Below are 20,860 nucleotides of genomic sequence, written 5' to 3'. Positions count from 1 at the left end.
CCTCACACACTTTGATGGTCTTGTTTGTCTGTGTGGGGACTTTAATTGCACACTGTATCCCACCCTTGATCGTAATGGAGAAGAGCCCCACCCATAAAGTACAACACCCTTAAAGAGAGCATTGTCCAAATTCTCCCTTATGGATGTATGGAGACTCCAGAACCCATCTGCACGGCAGTACACGTGGTGCCGATGTGCAAATGGCCGGTTATCTCTTGCAAGGCTAGACAGATTTTACATCAATAATGACTCTCTAAATGTCATAGACCATGTTGACACCACCCCAAGTGGTTTTTCGGACCATCACATGGTTGTTCTTCATATACTCTCCCCGGCTCGAAATCATGGCACTGCCCATTGGACCTTCAATGTGAGTCTTCTGCAAGATGACGCTTTTCCTGTCGCCTTCCGAGCCTTTTGGGAAGCTTTACTACTACGGAAGCCTTCCTACTCCTGCCTCACACAATGGTGGGACAATGCGAAAACCCATATTAGGAGCTTTTGCCAGCAATATAGCTCCTTTTGTACAAGGAATGAATCTGCGCTGCAATCTCTAATTGCCAAAGAAATATTGTCTCTCCAGTCAAGCCTTCCAGCTCCCAGTGCCGAAAGGACTAGTTCTCTAATAGCAACGAAGAAAGCACTCCTTGCTCAACTCTGTGCAAAACAAGCCAGAGGGGCTCTAATAAGGCTACGAATGGAGAACTACAGCTCTATTGATACTCCTTCCAAGTTTTTCTTTGCTTTGGAAGCACGAAAAAAGAGAAACCAGCAAATAACTTCGCTGCAGGCACCAGGAGGCCGAACAACACACGATCCAAAAGACATTAGAAGCTTGACAAAACAATACTTCTCTGACTTGTATTGTGCCAGAAACACTAAAGAAGACATGATTCGTTCCTTAACCACTTTTGCCCACCTTGTCCGAACCTGCATGTCAACAACTTGACAAGGAAGTGACTCTTGACGAACTTTTCACTGCTTTGCAAACTTTGCCCACAGGTAAAGCTTCTGGACTTGATGGAATCCCTGCAGAGTTCTACAAAACCTTCTGGGATTTGTTGGGACCTGAGTTGCTTGACCTCTTAGTTGATAGCCTACGATCAGGCTTGTTACCAATCGGCTGTCGCAGGGCTATACTTGCTCTCATACCTAAGAAAGGAGACCTCCAGCAACTTAAAAATTGGCGTCCCATTTCGCTCCTCTGCACGGACTACAAGATTTTTTCAAAAGCTCTTGCCAACCGCCTCAAACCTTTGATTGGGGAGATTGTACACCCCGATCAATCCTATTGCATTCCTAAAAGGACAATACACGATAGCATTTTTATTGTACGTGACATGATTGACATTTGTATTGCTGAACATAGAAATGTTGGTCTGGTGTTTTTAGACCAAGAAAAAGCTTTCGACATGATTGATCACTCTTATCTCTTTGCTGTTTTACGGGGGTTTGGTTTTAAGGAAAATTTTATTTGTTATATCAAAATATTGTATAACAATATTTTTAGCTTGCTCAAAGTAAACAACATCTTAAGTCAGCCTTTCCCTGTTACCAGGGGTATTCGTCAAGGGTGCCCCCTGTCTGGCCTCCTATACTCCCTATCAATTGAACCTTTACTACATCGTTTACGCACACGGCTACAAGGGTTTTATCCTCTGCCGCTAGAAAATCCCGTAAAGACCATTGCTTATGCAGATGACCTCTGCGCAATTGTGTACTCCGATGACGATGTCCGCGCTCTGGTTGAGTCTGTCGAGGAATTCAGCCTGGCAAGCTCGACTAAAGTTAATTGGGAAAAGAGCAAAGCTTTTTACTTAGGTCCACAGAATGAAACTCCCCCTCCAACCCTACCAGGGCAGCTTGTATGGACCAATGAAGGAATACACTACCTCGGTGTCTTTCTTGGAACTCAAGATTTTATTTCAAAAAACTGGGAGTCGCTGATTACCAGAACTGAGCAGCGGTTGATAAAATGGAGGGGACTATTGAGGCAGCTTTCCTTCCGGGGTCGTACTCTGGTCATTAATAATCTCGCGGCATCGATGCTCTGGCATGTTTTCAAAGCACTGCAGGCCCCAGGTTTTATCCTTAAAAAACTTCAAAGCTCTTTTGTAGATTTTTTTCTGGGGGGGAAAGCACTGGCTCCGGCCAGGAATACTAAGCCTGCCGACTGCAGAAGGTGGACAGGGGCTAATAGATGTGTTACGTGGGCATTCTGTTACGTGGTCCCCTCGGTGAATACCTGGTCTCGGTGACCCCCGGACCGGGAGAGGAACTTCGCCAGAAAGCTGTATTATATATGCGCTTTCGCCACGCAATCCATATGAATTTCACCCAAGAGACAACTGATGTTCAAGGATATATTTCAATGGTAATGATACCATACAATTTCAATGATACCACCACGGAGATTTTCCCCGAGCAATCAACAATACACAACCATCAACAATTCCCAACCCACAATCAATTCCCTATGATTAAGATGGCCATCTTATATACGTGTGTCCCGGTGAGTACTCACGACCCCCTTTTGGTCTCGGTCCCGCACAATGTCTCTGGGCCCCTCCTGACCAAGATGATGGTCGGCGTCGCCGCACTCGGGCGGTTGAACGAACCCCGGGTGGACGTGTTTCCACCGGGCAGGTATCGTACCCGGCACCCCGGCTACAGCCCCTCGCGGCCACGCGAAGCGGGGACGGGAAAGCAAGCCAAAAGCCCCACGCCGCTTGCCAGGCGTGTTAGGCCCCAACGGGCGACCCGTACGCGTCTTTTTAGACGGTGTCGCGAACGGAGCCAAACGCTGGGTCGGGGCACGGCCACACGACAGTTTGACGTCCACCGGGCAGGTATCCGTCCCGGTAACTCCTCTCGCCAGACAGGCTCGGGAACGCCGCTTTTCCACACGGCTCAATCAATCCCACCTTTCGTCGGTGCCGGGCGAGGAAGAAGAATCCTCGTCCTTTTTTCCTCGTGTCTTTTTCCTTCCGTTTCCGGTCACTTCCGTTTCCGGCCACTTTTTCAGAAGGGCTCCTGACCCTCCAACCACAACAACTACACAACAACTTAATATACTACACACGGATAAGCAAAGACCTGAATGGTAATTCACATACATTCACATAAATATGTAACACTCCCCCCCCCTTCAAGAAAGAAAGTTTGAACCCAGCGAAAACTTTCTTTGCCGGCCAATTTGGAGAAACAAACCAGATAACTCAACCCCCCCCCCCCCCCCAGATTAACTCAATCTGCACAAAGCGTCCGCCACGACATTGTCCCGGCCCCGTACATGTTCAATTTCCAAGTTGAACCCCTGCAAAGCCAAACTCCATCTCATCAACCTCTGATTTTTATTTTTCATTCTTTGAATGAAGGTTAAGGGGTTGATCAAAGATCCAAAGTTAAGCCACTCGATAGCACTTTTTCCGGGAGGCCAAGCCGAGTATTCACTACATGGATGCCTTTAGGAACGTGGAGTTCACGGTTAGTCCGTGCAGGAAAGTTCTCTACATGGGCGCCTTGAGGAACGTGGAGTTCACGGTTAGTCCGTGCATGAAAGTTCACTACATGCACGCCTTTAGGAACGGCGTTCACGGTTAATCCGTGTAGGAATCTTGGCTCGGCGGCTCCGCCGCATTCAGTGCTTCAACTTCTCAGAACTTCCCTAATACTGAGGGTGGGACCACTTGTCCCTGTAGTCCCATGAATAACGGTCTCCTTCTCGGCCACTACTTTGCCAATCCTTCCTTCGGGAGCGGCCGTAACTCGGGGAGCCTCCATAATAATATTGATTGCGGCCCCCACCAAAACTACCGCCCAGTTGTCCTCTCCTGTAGACCTCTCGACGTCTACGAAATGCCTTCCCTACTGTTATGGTCCGACCCTCCAAATCCTTGCCATTCCACTTCTTCTCTGCCTCTCTGGCGTCTTTTGTGCTGGCAAACGTGACAAAGCCGAACCCTCTTGACTGTTGCGTTTCCCAGTCTCTTACCAACCGCACTTCCACCAGCGGCCCATATCTGTTGAAGACAGAGGTCAGAACTTCTTCCTCTGTTTTGAAGTTCAGTCCCCCTACAAATAACTTGGCACTTTTGTCGCCATCCCGAGCTGGTGTGGCGTTATTTTCCCTGCTGGGCTCTTTACCAACCCTCAGGTTACCATAAACTTGACCCCCGGCCAAATCATTCCCGATAACCACAGATACACCCTCTACAGGAAGCGTGGCTTGTAAACCGACGGTGACCGGTCCTGACACCAAATCGGACTCCAAATGGATGACATGAAGGGGAGCACTAACACCGCCCCCGATCCCCTGTAAACGAACACTATCCCCCGTTGCCGTCTCCTCGGACCATGGCAAAATGCCTTCAAGCATTAAAGATTGATGTGCCCCTGTGTCCCTCAATATCCTAACCGGTTTCCGGTTAGTCGAGGCTCCATCCCGTGACACAAACCCCTCTGAAATAAATGGTTGGTAACCCTTTTGATGGCGATTTCTCACAATGGCCATTGCGTTTGGAGTCGTAGTAGTCGGACTCCGCTCTGGGTCTTCGCTTTTCATGCGGTAACAACTGGACATCAAGTGTCCAGGTTTCTTGCAAAAAGCGCAAGTAGGCCCGGAAGAAAAACTCGTGGTCTGCCTCGGGCCCCCCGAACTATAAGTTTGTCTTGGGCCCGCATCCCTCTGATTTCGAACAGGTGGGGTATCATAGTTGTCCCCATAATCATCTCGAGGCCGCCGCCATGTATGGTCGTTCTCCGCACCTGCTGTTCCCCACCTCCCCTGCGGAGATCTAGGCGAGGAGTTAGGTTCGTGGACCCCTATTCGGTGGGTTAAGGCATAATCATCTGCCATGGTGGCTGCGTCCCACAACTTTGGTACTTTCTTTTCCTGCAGGTACACTTTGATGTCCTCGTGGACACACTGCTGGAATTCCTCCACCAGGATCAAGTCCCGCAATGTCTCGAAGTCTTTCCCGACTCCTTTTGACTCACACCACCGATCAAACATGTTTTCTTTCACTCTGGCAAACTCCACATGGGTCTCACTCTCCCTCTTCCTGGCATTCCTGAATTTTTGCCTGTAAGCTTCCGGAACCAACTCGTACGCTTTGAGGATGTGCGTCTTCAGTACCTCATAATCTGCACATTGGTCCATTGGTAGCGCCGAATAAATTTCCTGAGCTTTCCCCACCAGCACACTTTGCACGAGTATGGTCCAGGCCTCCTCCGGCCAGTTTAATTGTCGAGCCACTTTCTCAAAGTGTGGAAAAAATTTCGCGACTTCTTTTTCACTGAACGGTGGAACCAGCCTCACATGTCTGCCCACATCCCAGGTTTTCTGGTTAGGTGTTGACCCCGTCAGCAAGGGTGGTGCCTCTCCCCGTTCTCTCATTAACTCCAGCTCCTTGAATTTGATTTCTTGCTGAAGCTCCATGTCACGTTCCTTTAATTCCCTTTCCGCTTTTCTCTCCTCTGCTTCGAGGTCCCTTGCAGCTCTCCTCTCCTCCGCTTTTCTCCCTTCTAACCTTTCCTGGAGTTCTCTTTCCACTCTCCTTTCCTCTGCTTGTTTCTCTTCTCTCCTCTCTTCTGCTTTCCTTTCTTCTTCTGCTCTTTCCTTTTCTGCTTTCCTTTCCTCTTCTTTTAACCTTTCCTGGAGTTCTCGTTCCACTCTCCTTTCCTCTGCTTGTTTCTCTTCTCTCCTCTCTTCTGCTTTCCTTTCTTCTTCTGCTCTTTCCTTTTCTGCTTTCCTTTCTTCTTCTGCTAACCTTTCCTGGAGTTCTCGTTCCACTCTCCTTTCCTCTGCTTGTTTCTCTTCTCTCCTCTCTTCTGCTTTCCTTTCTTCTTCTTTAATCCGTTCCTGGCTCCGTAATTGCAACTCCAGTTTCCGGAGCTCAACGTCTTCTGGTTCTTCGGGTAGCCACTCCCAGGCTAACTCGTCCCATGTTCCTAATCCCACCATAGATTCTATCACCGTGGCCTGCAACTCTGCCTTCCTCAAATTAGTTCGGACCTCCAAGTTAAAATGTTTGGCCAATTTCAAGAGGTCCGACTTTAGCAACGCTCGGAACTGTGCCTCACTCGGGGTTACCACAAGTTCTGTGCCACAAACGCCATGGTGCCTATCGTTAACACCTGTTAACCTTCACCCAAGACTTTACCCCAATTTCTCAAATTTTTTTTTACCAATTAATAATTAATTAATAAATTTTAATTAATAAAAAATTATTATTTTGTTATGTTATACAATTTTAAATCCCGGACGTAGACCCAATTGCGAAACCGCAAATCGTAATTTGGACGAGCCCCCAATTCTGTTACGTGGTCCCCTCGGTGAATACCTGGTCTCGGTGACCCCCGGACCGGGAGAGGAACTTCGCCAGAAAGCTGTATTATATATGCGCTTTCGCCACGCAATCCATATGAATTTCACCCAAGAGACAACTGATGTTCAAGGATATATTTCAATGGTAATGATACCATACAATTTCAATGATACCACCACGGAGATTTTCCCCGAGCAATCAACAATACACAACCATCAACAATTCCCAACCCACAATCAATTCCCTATGATTAAGATGGCCATCTTATATACGTGTGTCCCAGTGAGTACTCACGACCCCCTTTTGGTCTCGGTCCCGCACAATGTCTCTGGGCCCCTCCTGACCAAGATGATGGTCGGCGTCGCTGCACTCGGGCGGTTGAACGAACCCCGGGTGGACGTGTTTCCACCGGGCAGGTATCGTACCCGGCACCCCGGCTACAGCCCCTCGCGGCCACGCGAAGCGGGGACGGGAAAGCAAGCCAAAAGCCCCACGCCGCTTGCCAGGCGTGTTAGGCCCCAACGGGCGACCCGTACGCGTCTTTTTAGACGGTGTCGCGAACGGCGCCAAACGCTGGGTCGGGGCACGGCCACACGACAGTTTGACGTCCACCGGGCAGGTATCCGTCCCGGTAACTCCTCTCGCCAGACAGGCTCGGGAACGCTGCTTTTCCACACGGCTCAATCAATCCCACCTTTCGTCGGTGCCGGGCGAGGAAGAAGAATCCTCGTCCTTTTTTCCTCGTGTCTTTTTCCTTCCGTTTCCGGTCACTTCCGTTTCCGGCCACTTTTTCAGAAGGGCTCCTGACCCTCCAACCACAACAACTACACAACAACTTAATATACTACACACGGATAAGCAAAGACCTGAATGGTAATTCACATACATTCACATAAATATGTAACAGATGTGACGAGCAAAGTGATGGCTTTTCGCCTCCTTTCAGTACGAAGGCTTCTATACTCTGACGTCCCATGGAAAGCCTTTGCCCATTGTTTGCTTAAGCAAGCTGGGAAACTTGGCTATGGTGACGAGCTTTTTCTTCTCGACGCGAAGCACGTGGATATGACATCGGTCCCGTTGTTCTACCGAAGCATGCTGGAAGCGTGGCAGGCTGTTTCTTTTCGCCGCGACACCAGTGCTTACTCCCTTCAGATGTTTTTAAATGAACCAATATTTTTAAATTCTTTTTTTGATGGGGTCTGTAGTGACAGATCTTTTATGCAAAAGTTTATTGATGTCGGCGTTACCAGAGTAAAACACCTCAGGAACCCCTTTGTACATAGATGGAAGCCAGCTGCTGACATTGCCGTGGCCACCAGTGTGAGGTCCATCAGAGTCATTGGCAGAATTTTCTCTGTGATTTTACGGACCTTTAAGCAAACCGGGTTAAAATGGGACCCAGACATAGAAGATGCCCTCCATCGATCCCAATGTCCTTTCCCAAATCTTTTAATTTTATTTCAAAGTTTTAGGCTCTTTAATCAGATGGAGAAATCCTCGGTGTACAATCTATGTGTTCTCACTCTTTTTCCTGGCAAACCTGCAGAGCCACAAGCTCATTGGCGAGCGCTGCTTCAAGCTAACCGTTTCACAACAATAAACTGGCAGGTGATGTACAAAGAACCTACTGTCAAGCGCTCGGGTGACCTACAATGGCGGTTAGCGCACCACATCCTGCCTTGCAACATCCTGTCCCACCGTATATGTCCTGAAAACTCGGAATTGTGCCCCTTTTGCGACACCCCAGAGACCATTTTTCACATTTTCATTGAATGTTCAAGGTTGGCCTCGCTTTTTAAAATCCTGTCACGTGTGATCCGGGGGCTCGGTTTGACTTTTACACATTGTGTTTTCATATTTGGTTTTAATGTCTTGTATCAATGTAAAAATGAATGTCTTTTAGCAAACTTTCTGTGTTCTGAGGCAAAACTTGCCATTTATTTATCGAGGAAACGAAAACTGCAGAACACTGACGTTTTAGCTGATGACGTTTTAACTGTTTTTAAAGCATTGGTTACATCACGTGTTCTTTTTGAGTTTGAAACAAGATCCTGCTTTATTTAAAAACCGGTGGTGTGCGAAACAATCCTTATGTGGTATGGTTGGTGGTGTTCTAACAATCAATTTATAAATCTAAAGTATTGCTTCTTTGTTACCCCTTCCTTTCCTGGTTATTTCTTTTGATGCCTGTACAAACATCCTTCACCATGTAAAACTTGTTTTCCTTGTAATAAAGGGGAAGAAAAGTCTCTCTCTCTCTCTCTCTCTCCTGTCGGTGCGTTGGGTGTGGCGTCATGGCGGCTGTGAGCAACTGCTCTGTGCTTTGGTGAGCCCGTTGCGTTTTTCCCCTCCCCTCCCCTGCCCCCTCTCCTTCTCCATCCTGTGTGCTTCGGCATTGTGTTTTCATCCGTTCTGCACCCTTGTCTTCGAGAGAGAGAGGATTGAGAGCGGGCCCTTGTTGGGTGCGGCCTACTGGCTTTGACGGCGCTTTGTAAGCCATTTTTGTGCTTAGAACGCACGTTTTTTATTTACTTTAGCTCGATTATTTAGGTTTGATACCCTCTTGTCCGGTCCGGACAAGGGGGGTGGGGGGGGGAATTTGATCTGTTTGTTGGTGTTCGACAAACATTGGGTTCTCTCGGTTCTTGGCTACGAACTTTTCTTTGGTCGAGTTAGAATGGCGGGCGAACGTTTCCGCATTGATACGTACGAATCGCTAACTCGTAAACACGGGCTAGCTTGTGTTCCTCCCAACGAGGTGGAAATTAACGATGTGCTTTCCGCCATTGGAAACATCGTTGGTGCACACAGTATTCGCGCTGCCTCTCGTATGAATAAGAAATTCGTCGCATTTTTGTCCGAGGAGCACATGGTAGCGAGTGTAGTCGAACAAGGCTTGTTCATTGAACCGAACACGTTCCTCTCTGTGTTTGCTTCACAAGCCCCGACGGTAAAGATTAACATCAGTAATATCCCGCCATTTATTAGAAATGAGGATTTACGTGAACAATTAAACAAGTTCGGTAAGGTCGTGTCGAGGATTTCGATGGTGCCGATGCGAAATGTTTGCGATCGATTCAAACATGTCATGTCCTTTAAGAGAGTGGTGTACATGATACTGCCTGCAAATGTAAAAACGCTCAATGTCGTGTTGTGTGAAAATCAACGGCTTTGAATACAAAATGTATGCCTCCTCGGAGGCTATGACGTGTTTCGAGTGTGGGGCTTACGGGCATGTGAGGAGTGCCTGTCCCAATGCGGTTAAACCGCAGGAATGCGGAGGATTGGTGAGGAGCGACTCCTCTTCACCGCACCATGAAGGGGAGGAGGCGGATCGAGTGGTTAATCCACCCACCGCACCGACTGCGGTGAGTGAAGCGCCAGACCCGTCCCCCCTGACCGGGGGGGTGGGGGAGGGAGTGATAGACTTAAAACGTGAGGTGACTAACCCTGCCCCTCCACTTAAGGTGGGAATAAAAGTGGTTGAACCCTCTCTCATTTCGTCCACGGTACACGACAGTGCGGACGATACCATGGAAGTATCCGTAGTGGACACCAGGAAAAAAGGTCAGAAGCGTTCAAGTGATGAATCCTGTGATTCCGAAGAAAAACAAAATAAGATTCAGATCGTGTCAGGTTCGCAGGACCTCCAGGGTGAGGCCTACCCCGGAAACTCCTTGGCGGTAATGGAGATGGTACAGGAAGTGTGTGTACATGAGGAAGATTCGCTGGCACCACTTGCTGAGATTGAGTATGACCCGGAAAATAGTCGATCCTGTAAGGATGTGGTAAGTCCTTGTCCTGATAACCAAACTCGCTCAGACGAGTTAGCAGCTGGATCTGCTAGTGAGGAAAAAATAGATAAAGGGGAAAGTCCTTGCGACTGTGAGGATAACGTTAACCCTTCCCTGACAGATAAAAATGAAAGGGATGATGAGGTGGGGGACATACTTATAGCCACAGAGGATATGGTAAATTTGGAAGGGTCTGCAAAGAGTGCGGAGGTCCTTGACCCTGTAGAATTGCTGTTTCCAAAACTAAGTGTTCAGCAAATAGGAGGAAAAGATGCAGATCAAGATGAAGCACTTGATTCTGATGAAACCTCTTCTACTCCACTTTTTAGTGCTTCAAGTGCTCAAGAGAGTGAGGCGTGTGATGACAATACCATCACCATGGTTTCTCAAGAAAATGTTATCAAGTTCCTTGAAGAAACGTTCAGGAAAAGACATGTAAAAATCAAAGACTACTTTCCGAATCTGCATGATTTTATTTTGACTGCAAAGAACATGATTCGTGAACCTTATCAGGTTAACATGTCAGAACCTCAATTCCAGAGGCTAAGAAAATGTGTAACTCGAGCGGGCAAGGAACTTTATGAATAGTTAACAGAGTGGAGATAAAAGTAGCATCCTTAAACATCAACGGTGGTCGCAGTTGTGTGCGTCGCCTCCAGGTGTTTCAAATGTTTCAGAATGAAAAAATTGATGTGCTGATGTTACAAGAGACGCATGCAAATCAGTCTTCTGAGGTTGAGTGGCGTAATATCTTTAAAGGTTGTCACTTTTTCTCCAGTGCTTTTGTTGATGCCAAGGCTGGTGTTGCAGTAGTCTTACATCCTAGACTCCAGCCGTTGGAGATCAGATGTAGAGAAATTTGCAAGGGCCATTTACTATCTGTGGAGTTTGTCAGCGGTAACCAAAAGATTTGCACGACTAATGTATACTGCCCTAGTGCGAACTCTGCAAGAAGTGCTTTTCTTCACAAGTTAGCAGGTTTTTAAAGCACTATTGACCTGTCCATGTTGGTTTGCTTGGGGGGAGACTACAACTGTACCCTCAACCCACAACTTGATAGAAACACTCCTGAGCCTCATCCACCGAGTGCAAGGCCTATGGCACAGCTCATTAAAAAATTTCAACTTGTGGATGTGTGGCGGGTACAGAACCCTAATATCCGGCAGTACACGTGGGTTTGTGCCGCAAGAAATCTTGTGACAATGGCTCGTTTTGATAGAATTTATGTTAACCATGATATAGTAAATCTTGTCAAGAATTCATATATAAGGCCATCTGGTTTTTCTGATCATCACATGGTTGTTGTTGTATGTGGCCTACCTCATCACGTGTGTAGAAGTGCATATTGGACTTTCAATGTCAAACTTTTACAAAGTGAGCATTTCAAAGAAGCATTCAGAATGGTATGGAAGGAATGTGAAATGCAAAAGTTTTCCTACCTAAATTTAAGGCAATGGTGGGATTGCACAAAATCCCAAATTAAGTGTTTTTGCCAGCAATACTGTCGTTATAATACCTGTAACACACTCGGTGTGATAACTGCCTTAAAAAACGATACACTTTATTGTGAGCAGAAATCTGGAATGTCCAACGAAAATGTCCAGCAGTTGTCAGAGAAAAGAACACTACTGGCTGAAATGGTGAGAGCGTGCATCTGGTGCTTTCGTCCGACTGCGAATGGACAATATCCAACTTGACAAACCAAACAAAGACTTTTTCAACCTGGAAAAGACAGCCAAGACCCCTCAACAAATTCACGCTTTGCGCTCTTCTGCCGGTGCGCTTCTGTCTTCTCAAAGTGACATCAAAGATGATTACGAAACTTTTATTCAAAGCTGTTTGCCTTGAGAACTGTGAACCAGGAAAACAGAAACGAGATGTTTGAACTGCTCCCATCTTTGTCTGAAGACCAGCGACAACAACTGGAGCCTGGCATCTCTCTCGGAGAACTTACTGTTGCTCTTAAAGGAATTCAAGATGGGAAAGCCCCTGGACTTGACGGCCTCCCAGTTGAATTTTACAAGGCCTTTTGCGACATTCTAGGCCCTACTCTACTTGACATCTTTCATGATAGCCTTGAACAAGGTGAATTGCCACTAAGTTGCCGGAGGTCAGTTTTGTGTCTCCTTCCAAAAAAAGTGAACTTGCAAGACGCCACAAATTGGCGGCCTGTGTCACTCCTAAATACGGACTATAAAATATTGTCGAAGGCGCTCGCGATACGTCTAAAGGAAGTCATCCCCCTTTTGATTGATATTGATCAGTCTTATTGTGTTCCTGAGCGTTCTATTTACGATAACATTTTTTTGGTGAGAGACTTGATCAGTCTCGGTCGTACTACATCTCATGGTTTTGGTTTGGTTCTTTTAGATCAAGAAAAAGCTTTTGACAGTTGTTACATATTTATGTGAATGTATGTGAATTACCATTCAGGTCTTTGCTTATCCATGTGTAGTAGATTAAGGGTTGTTGTGGTTGGAGGGTCAGGAGCCCTTCTGAAAAAGTGTCCGGAAACGGAAGTGACCGGAAACGGAAGAGGAAAAGACACGAGGAAGAAAAGCGACGAGTATTCTTCTTCCTCGCCCCGCTCCGACGAAAGGTGGGATCGACCTTGCGCCGCGTGGAAAAGCGGCGTTCCGAAGCCCGTCTGGCGAGAGGAGTTACCGGGACGTGTACCTACCCGGTGGAGACGTCAAGTTGACGTGGGGCCGTGCATCGACCCCGCGTCTGGCACCGTTCGCGGCACCGTCTAAACAGACGCGTACGGGTCGCACGTTGGGGCCTAACACGCCTTGCAAGCGGCGTGGGGCTTTTGGCTTGCTTTACCGTACCCGCTTCGCGTGGCCACGAGGGGCTGCAGCCGCGGTGCCTGGTACGATACCTGCCCGGTGGAAACACGTCCACCCGGGGTTCGTTCAACCGCCCGAGTGCGGCGACGCCGACCAGCATCTTGGTCAGGAGGGGCCCAGAGACATTGTGAGGGGCAGAGACCAAAAGGGGGTCGTGAGTACAGAAGGGGACACACATATATAAGATGGCCATCTTAATCATATAGGGAATTGATTGTGGATTGGGAATTGTTGATGGTTGTTTGTTGTTGATTGCTCGGGGAATATCCATGATTGTATCATTGAAATTGTATGATATCCTTACCCTGGAAATATATCATTGAACATCAGTTTCTCTTGGGTGGAATTCATAGGGATTGCGTTGCGAAAGCGCATATATAATATTAATACTACTTTCTGGCGAAGGTCCTCTCACGGTCCGGGAGTCACCGAGAACCGGTTATCACCGAGGGGACCACGTAACAGAATTGGGGGCTCGTCCAAATTACGATTTGCGGATTCGCAATTGGGTCTTCGTCCGGGATCTAAAAGTGTATTTGTATAAAATAATAAAATAATATTTTTATTAATTAAAATTTATTAATTAAGTATTAATTGGGGACATTGGGGTAAAGTCTTGGGTGAAGGTTAACAGGTGTTAACGATAGTCACCATGGCGTTTGTGGCACAGAACTTTGCGGTAACACCGAGTGAGGCACAGTTCCGAGCGTTAATAAAGTCGGACCTCTTGAAATTGGCCAAACATTTTAACTTGGAGGTCCGAACTAATTTGAGGAAGGCAGAGTTGCAGGCCACGGTGATACAATCTATGGTGGGATTAGGAACATGGGACGAGTTAGCCTGGGAGTGGCTACCCGAAGAACCAGAAGATGTTGATCTCCGGAAACTGGAGTTGCAATTACGGAGCCAGGAACGGATTAAAGAAGAAGAAGAAAGGAAAGCAGAAGAGAGGAGAGAAGAGAAACAAGCAGAGGAAAGGAGAGTGGAACGAGAACTCCAGGAAAGGTTAAAAGAAGAAGAAAGGAAAGCAGAAGAGAGGAGAGAAGAGAAACAAGCAGAGGAGAGGAGAGCTGCAAGGGAACTCGAAGCAGAGGAGAGAAAAGCAGAAAGGGAATTAAAGGAACGTGACATGGAGCTTCGGCAGGAAATTAAATTCAAGGAGCTGGAGTTAATGAGAGAACGGGGAGAGGCACCACCCTTGCTGACGGGGTCGACACCTAACCAGAAAACCTGGGATGTGGGCAGACATGTGAGGCTGGTTCCACTGTTCAGTGAAAAGGAAGTCGCGAAATTTTTTCCACACTTTGAGAAAGTGGCTCGACAATTAAACTGGCCGGAGGAGGCCTGGACCATACTAGTGCAAAGTGTGCTGGTGGGAAAAGCTCAAGAGATTTATTCGGCGCTACCAATGGACCAATGTGCAGATTATGAGGTACTGAAGAAGCACATCCTCAAAGCCTATGAGTTGGTTCCGGAAGCTTACAGGCAAAAATTCAGGAATGCCAGGAAGAGGGAGAGTGAGACCCATGTGGAGTTTGCCAGAGTGAAAGAAAACATGTTTGATCGGTGGTGTGAGTCAAAAGGAGTCGGGAAAGACTTCGAAACATTGCGTGACTTGATCCTGGTGGAGGAATTCCAGCAGTGTGTCCACGAGGACATCAAAGTGTACCTGCAGGAAAAGAAAGTACCAAAGTTGTGGGACGCAGCCACCATGGCAGATGATTATGCCTTAACCCACCGAATAGGGGTCCACAAACCTAACTCCTCGCCTAGACTTCAGCAGGGGAGTTATGGAACACCCGGTGCGGAGAACGACCTTACATGGCGGCAGCCTCGAGATGATTATGGGGACAACTATGATACCCCACCTGTTCGAAATCAGAGGGATGCGGGCCCAAGACAAACTTATAGTTCGGGGGGCCCGAGGCAGACCACGAGTTTTTCCTCCGGGCCTACTTGCGCTTTTTGCAAGAAACCTGGACACTTGATGTCCAGTTGTTACCGCATGAAAAGGGAAGACCCAGAGCGGAGTCCGACTATTACGACTCCAAATGCAATGGCCATTGTGAGAAATCGCCATCAAAAGGGTTACCAACCATTTATTTCAGAGGGGTTTGTGTCACGGGATGGAGCCTCGACTAACCGGAAACCGGTTAGGATATTGAGGGACACAGGGGCACATCAATCTTTAATGCTTGAAGGCATTTTGCCATGGTCCGAGGAGACGGCAACGGGGGATAGTGTTCGTTTACAGGGGATCGGGGGCGGTGTTAGTGCTCCCCTTCATGTCATCCATTTGGAGTCCGATTTGGTGTCAGGACCGGTCACCGTCGGTTTACAAGCCACGCTTCCTGTAGAGGGTGTATCTGTGGTTATCGGGAATGATTTGGCCGGGGGTCAAGTTTATGGTAACCTGAGGGTTGGTAAAGAGCCCAGCAGGGAAAATAACACCACACCAGCTCGGGATGGCGACAAAAGTGCCAAGTTATTTGTAGGGGGACTGAACTTCAAAACAGAGGAAGAAGTTCTGACCTCTGTCTTCAACAGATATGGGCCGCTGGTGGAAGTGCGGTTGGTAAGAGACTGGGAAACGCAACAGTCAAGAGGGTTCGGCTTTGTCACGTTTGCCAGCACAAAAGACGCCAGAGAGGCAGAGAAGAATTGGAATGGCAAGGATTTGGAGGGTCGGACCATAACAGTAGGGAAGGCATTTCGTAGGCGTTGAGAGGTCTACAGGAGAGGACAACTGGGCGGTAGTTTTGGTGGTGGCCGCAATCAATATTATTATGGAGGCTCCCTGAGTTACGGCCGCTCCCGAAGGAAGGATTGGCAAAGTAGTGGCCGAGAAGGAGACCGCTATTCATGGGACTACAGGGACAAGTAGTCCCACCCTAATTATTAGGGAAGTTCTGAGAAGTTGAAGCACTGAATGCGGCGGAGCCGCCGAGCCAAGATTCCTACACGGACTAACCGTGAACTCCACGTTCCTCAAGGCGCCCATGTAGAGAACTTTCCTGCACGGACTAACCGTGAACTCCACGTTCCTAAAGGCATCCATGTAGTGAATACTCGGCTTGGCCTCCCGGAAAAAGTGCTATCGAGTGGCTTAACTTTGGATCTTTGATCAACCCCTTAACCTTCATTCACAAGAAACTGACGGTCAAAGTCAGAGGGTCATGAGATGGAGTTTGATTTGGCAGGGACAATGTCGTTGCTGGTGCTTAGTCCAGAGTGAGTAATCTGGAGGGGTTGTGGTGAAATTTTGGTTGCTTTATTGTTAAGTGATAACTGTGCCTGGGGGGAACTGATAATGTGGGGGGGGGGTTGAGTTATCTGGTTGGTTTCTCCAAATTGGCCGGCAAAGAAAGTTTTCGCGGGGTTCAAACTTTCTTTCTTGAAGGGGGGGAGTGTTACATATTTATGTGAATGTATGTGAATTACCATTCAGGTCTTTGCTTATCCATGTGTAGTAGATTAAGGGTTTTTGTGGTTGGAGGGTCAGGAGCCCTTCTGAAAAAGTGTCCGGAAACGGAAGTGACCGGAAACGGAAGAGGAAAAGACACGAGGAAGAAAAGCGACGAGTATTCTTCTTCCTCGCCCCGCTCCGACGAAAGGTGGGATCGACCTTGCGCCGCGTGGAAAAGCGGCGTTCCGAAGCCCGTCTGGCGAGAGGAGTTACCGGGACGTGTACCTATCCGGTGGAGACGTCAAGTTGACGTGGGGCCGTGCATCGACCCCGCGTCTGGCACCGTTCGCGGCACCGTCTAAACAGACGCGTACGGGTCGCACGTTGGGGCCTAACACGCCTTGCAAGTGGCGTGGGGCTTTTGGCTTGCTTTACCGTACCCGCTTCGCGTGGCCACGAGGGGCTGCAGCCGCGGTGCCTGGTACGATACCTGCCCGGTGGAAACACGTCCACCCGGGGTTCGTTCAACCGCCCGAGTGCGGCGACGCCGACCAGCATCTTGGTCAGGAGGGGCCCAGAGACATTGTGAGGGGCAGAGACCAAAAGGGGGTCGTGAGTACAGAAGGGGACACACATATATAAGATGGCCATCTTAATCATATAGGGAATTGATTGTGGATTGGGAATTGTTGATGGTTGTTTGTTGTTGATTGCTCGGGGAATATCCGTGATTGTATCATTGAAATTGTATGATATCCTTACCCTGGAAATATATCATTGAACATCAGTTTCTCTTGGGTGGAATTCATAGGGATTGCGTTGCGAAAGCGCATATATAATATTAATACTACTTTCTGGCGAAGGTCCTCTCACGGTCCGGGGGTCACCGAGACCAGGTAGTCACCGAGGAGACCACGTAACAGAATGTTGACCATTCTTTTTTGTTTGCTGTACTACAGAGAGCTGGTTTTGGACAAAATTTTGTTTCCTATGTTAAGTTGTTGTATGAAAATGCATCCTGTCTGCTGAAGGTAAACAACAGTTTATGTTGCCCTTTTCCCTTTCAGCGAGGCATCCGTCAGGGCTGCCCGCTTTCAGGAATGCTATACAGTCTCTCGGTCGAACCTTTACTAGCTTTGCTCCGAAACTCAGTGGAAGGAGTCTCCTTAACAAAAAACCACAAAATGGTTACTTCAGCTTATGCGGATGACATTTGTGTTGCTGTTTCCAGCCAAAATGATGTGGGTGAGGTCTTTCGATGTCTGTCCCAGTTTGAGCTCGCCTCCACGGCAAAAGTAAATTGGAACAAAAGTGTTGCCTTATGGGTGGGCCCCAGTCCACCTTCCTCAGCTCTGCCTGTGTTACCAGGAGGAATGCAGTGGAACAAAGAGGGGTTTAAATATTTAGGGTTATTTCTCGGAGTCCAAGCATATGAACAAAAATATTGGGAGGGTTTCTTGGAAAGAATTAAGCAGAAACTGGCTAGATGGAAACGGTTGCACCACCTTCTATCGCTTAAGGCAAGGGTGACAATAATAAATAACCTGGTGGTTCCTTTTATTTGGCATAAAGTTATCCCCCTCCAACCTCCGAGATACTTGGTCATAGGCATTCAGAGGGTTCTAACTCAGTTTTTCTGGGGAGGCCACCATTGGCTTGGACCAGACACGGTGTGCAGACCCCGAAATGCAGGTGGCCAAAGCTTGATACATGTTCCGAGTCGGATAATGGCTTTCCGCATGTGGACGATAAAGCGTTTATTGTATGGTGAGTGTGTCCCGTGGCGGCCTCTCACAAACGCTTGGCTGCAGGAAGCAGATGGGTTGAAGTATGACCGAGAGCTCTTCCTCATGGACCTGCAGCATGTCAACACGACTCTGCTCCCCGAGTTTCATCAGAGCCTTCTGAATGCCTGGCAAGTCCTTGGAATACAACGATTAGAGGTGTCCTACGATGCAAAAAAATATATGCATGAGCCATTGGTTCTGAATCCTTTATTCCCTGAAATTTCAACCTCCAGGTCATTTATGCATTGCTTCACCTGTAATGGAATAAACAGAGTGCGAGACCTGATAAAGCCTTCCCTAAATGGATGGTTATCCACCGGTTCTCTCACATCAAAAGTGGGGGTTCGGTCATCTAGAATGGTGGACAAAGTTTTGAGAGTTGTGATTAAAACTTTCAGGGAATTAAATATCGGGTGGACTGGGGCAGATGAAGTGGTGGACTCTCGTCTCTATTTCCCCGAGCTCCAAGTCACCTCAAAAAAACAACAGGGTGTCTTCTCAAAGTCAGATGGTTGCGGTGTGTTCCATGTGATGGGAAAAAAAGTTATTTATGGGATATGCCAAGAGGTGCTTATACCGGGTTTCACAAAACCTTTAAAAAATCGGTGGGATGAGATCATTCCGGCTAATTCGTTCCTATCTCCAGTGTGGAAAGAGATGTATAGGTCTCCAACCTTAGGGCGAACCGGAGACTTAAATTGGAGACTAGTTCATCAGGCCCTGGTCACCAAATACTTACTTAATAAGTTTGATCCTTCTGTACTGAATGTTTGTCCTTTTTGTGAAGAGGCTGAAAATGTGACCCATGCTTTTGTGAAATGTAAGAGATTGGTACCCCTTTTTTGTTTCCTCCAACAGCTCTTTTATAAATTTCAGTTTGTTTTTTCTGTTGCAATTTTTGTGTATGGCATTGAAAGGAGCACCAAGAACAAGACAGCGGTCCCTTTCTTGAATTTTCTGTGCGGAATTGCTAAACTCGCAATATATAAAACTAGAAAGATCAAATTGAGTGGCAGAGATGAAAATGTGCTGTTTTGCTTCAAAGGAATAGTGTCGGCCCGGATAAGTTTCGGCAGTGTGAACGACGATTGTTTTACAGATGAGGTGTTGAGTTTGTTTTTGTAAATTATACTTACACTCAATGTCCACATATACATGTATATACATTCTTTTTGCTTGTACAACTTTCTTTTTCTTGTAAAAAATTTGCGGTGTTCTTCCATGTGTGTTTTGATACTTTTATAATAAAAGCACATAAAAGTCAAGTCTCTCTCTCTCTCTCTCTCTCAACATTATGTGCATGCCGCCAAACCCAGGATCCTGCACATTGGTCTGCACATTCGAACAGGCAGTTCAACACGTGTGCATGGCTACCCGCGCGACGTCTCTGCTTATCGGCTCATGCAGTGCCCTTTCTCCGCAGCCGACCAATCAATTCTCTGGCTTCTCAGCTCCAAAAGGCCCTTTTTCCTCTCCAGAGAATTTCTGTCGTTCACTTCGTAACGGTCTGGAGCGTACTTTGCTGAGCTTGGAAATCTTTTCTCTACCCTGTGAAAGTGTAAGGGTCACAAATGAGAACATCTGCTTACAGTGGAAGTCCACTCCGCTCATAAAGGTACGCAACATAGATAATAAAAACATGGATTTTTTTATACCTTTGAAAATACAATTTTTCCCTTGCTTTTTCCAAAGTGCTAACAACACTGCACATCAATTATATAATTTAAACTGCTGGCTTGTAGTGTGTGTATGTATATGTATATATATATATATATATATATATATATATATATATATATATATATATATATATATATATATATATATATATATATATATATCCCAAGTGTATATATACAGTCACGTGAAAAAGTAAGTACACCCCATGTAAAGTTTTGACTTTTTCAATATATTTCAACATACAGCTATTTCATCTTCATTTCAACAATATTGACAGATAAAGGTGATATAATATAACAAATATCATGAAACATTTACATTTTGTAGTCCATTGTATAATTTAAAAAAACAAATGCAAATTTCGCATGTGGAAAAAGTAAGTACACCTTACATTTATCACTACTTCAAATACCTAAAATAAGATTCAGGTGCATCAGCTCAGGTGCAAATGATTAGAACATCGTTGGAGAAGATCTTGGAGGAACCTGTCTTATTTAAACCTCAGGACACTTAGTTTGGTTTGCTCTTTGTTGTTGAAGTGTGCGGCGTCACCATGCCTAGATCAAAAGAGCTCTCTGAGGCCTTCAGAAAGAAGGTTATAGATGCCTACGAGTCTGCGAAGGGATTTAAAAAGATCTCCAAACAATTTGAAATCAATCATTCGACTGTCCGGAAGATCATCTACAAGTGGAGAAGATCCCAAACAACTGCCAACTTGTTCAGGCCAGGCTGCCCCAGCAAGTTCAGCTCGAGAGCAGACCACAAGATGCTGAAAGAAGTCTCTAAGATCCCCAGAATATCATCACGGGACCTACAGGTAGCTCTTGCCACTGTTGATGTCAAAGTGCATGAGTCTACCATTAGAAAGAGGCTGCACAAATTTGATCTACATGGGAGGTGTGCCAGGAGGAAACCTATGCTGTCCAGAAAGAACATCAGGGCAAGACTAAAGTGTGCCAATGAACACCGAGGCAAAGACCAGCACTTCTGGAACAATGTGCTCTGGACAGAT

This window comes from Myxine glutinosa, chromosome 3, assembly GCF_964187855.1.
Source record: "Myxine glutinosa chromosome 3, kmMyxGlut1.1, whole genome shotgun sequence".
NCBI lineage: Eukaryota > Metazoa > Chordata > Myxini > Myxiniformes > Myxinidae > Myxine > Myxine glutinosa.
This window is presented reverse-complemented; position numbering follows the sequence as displayed.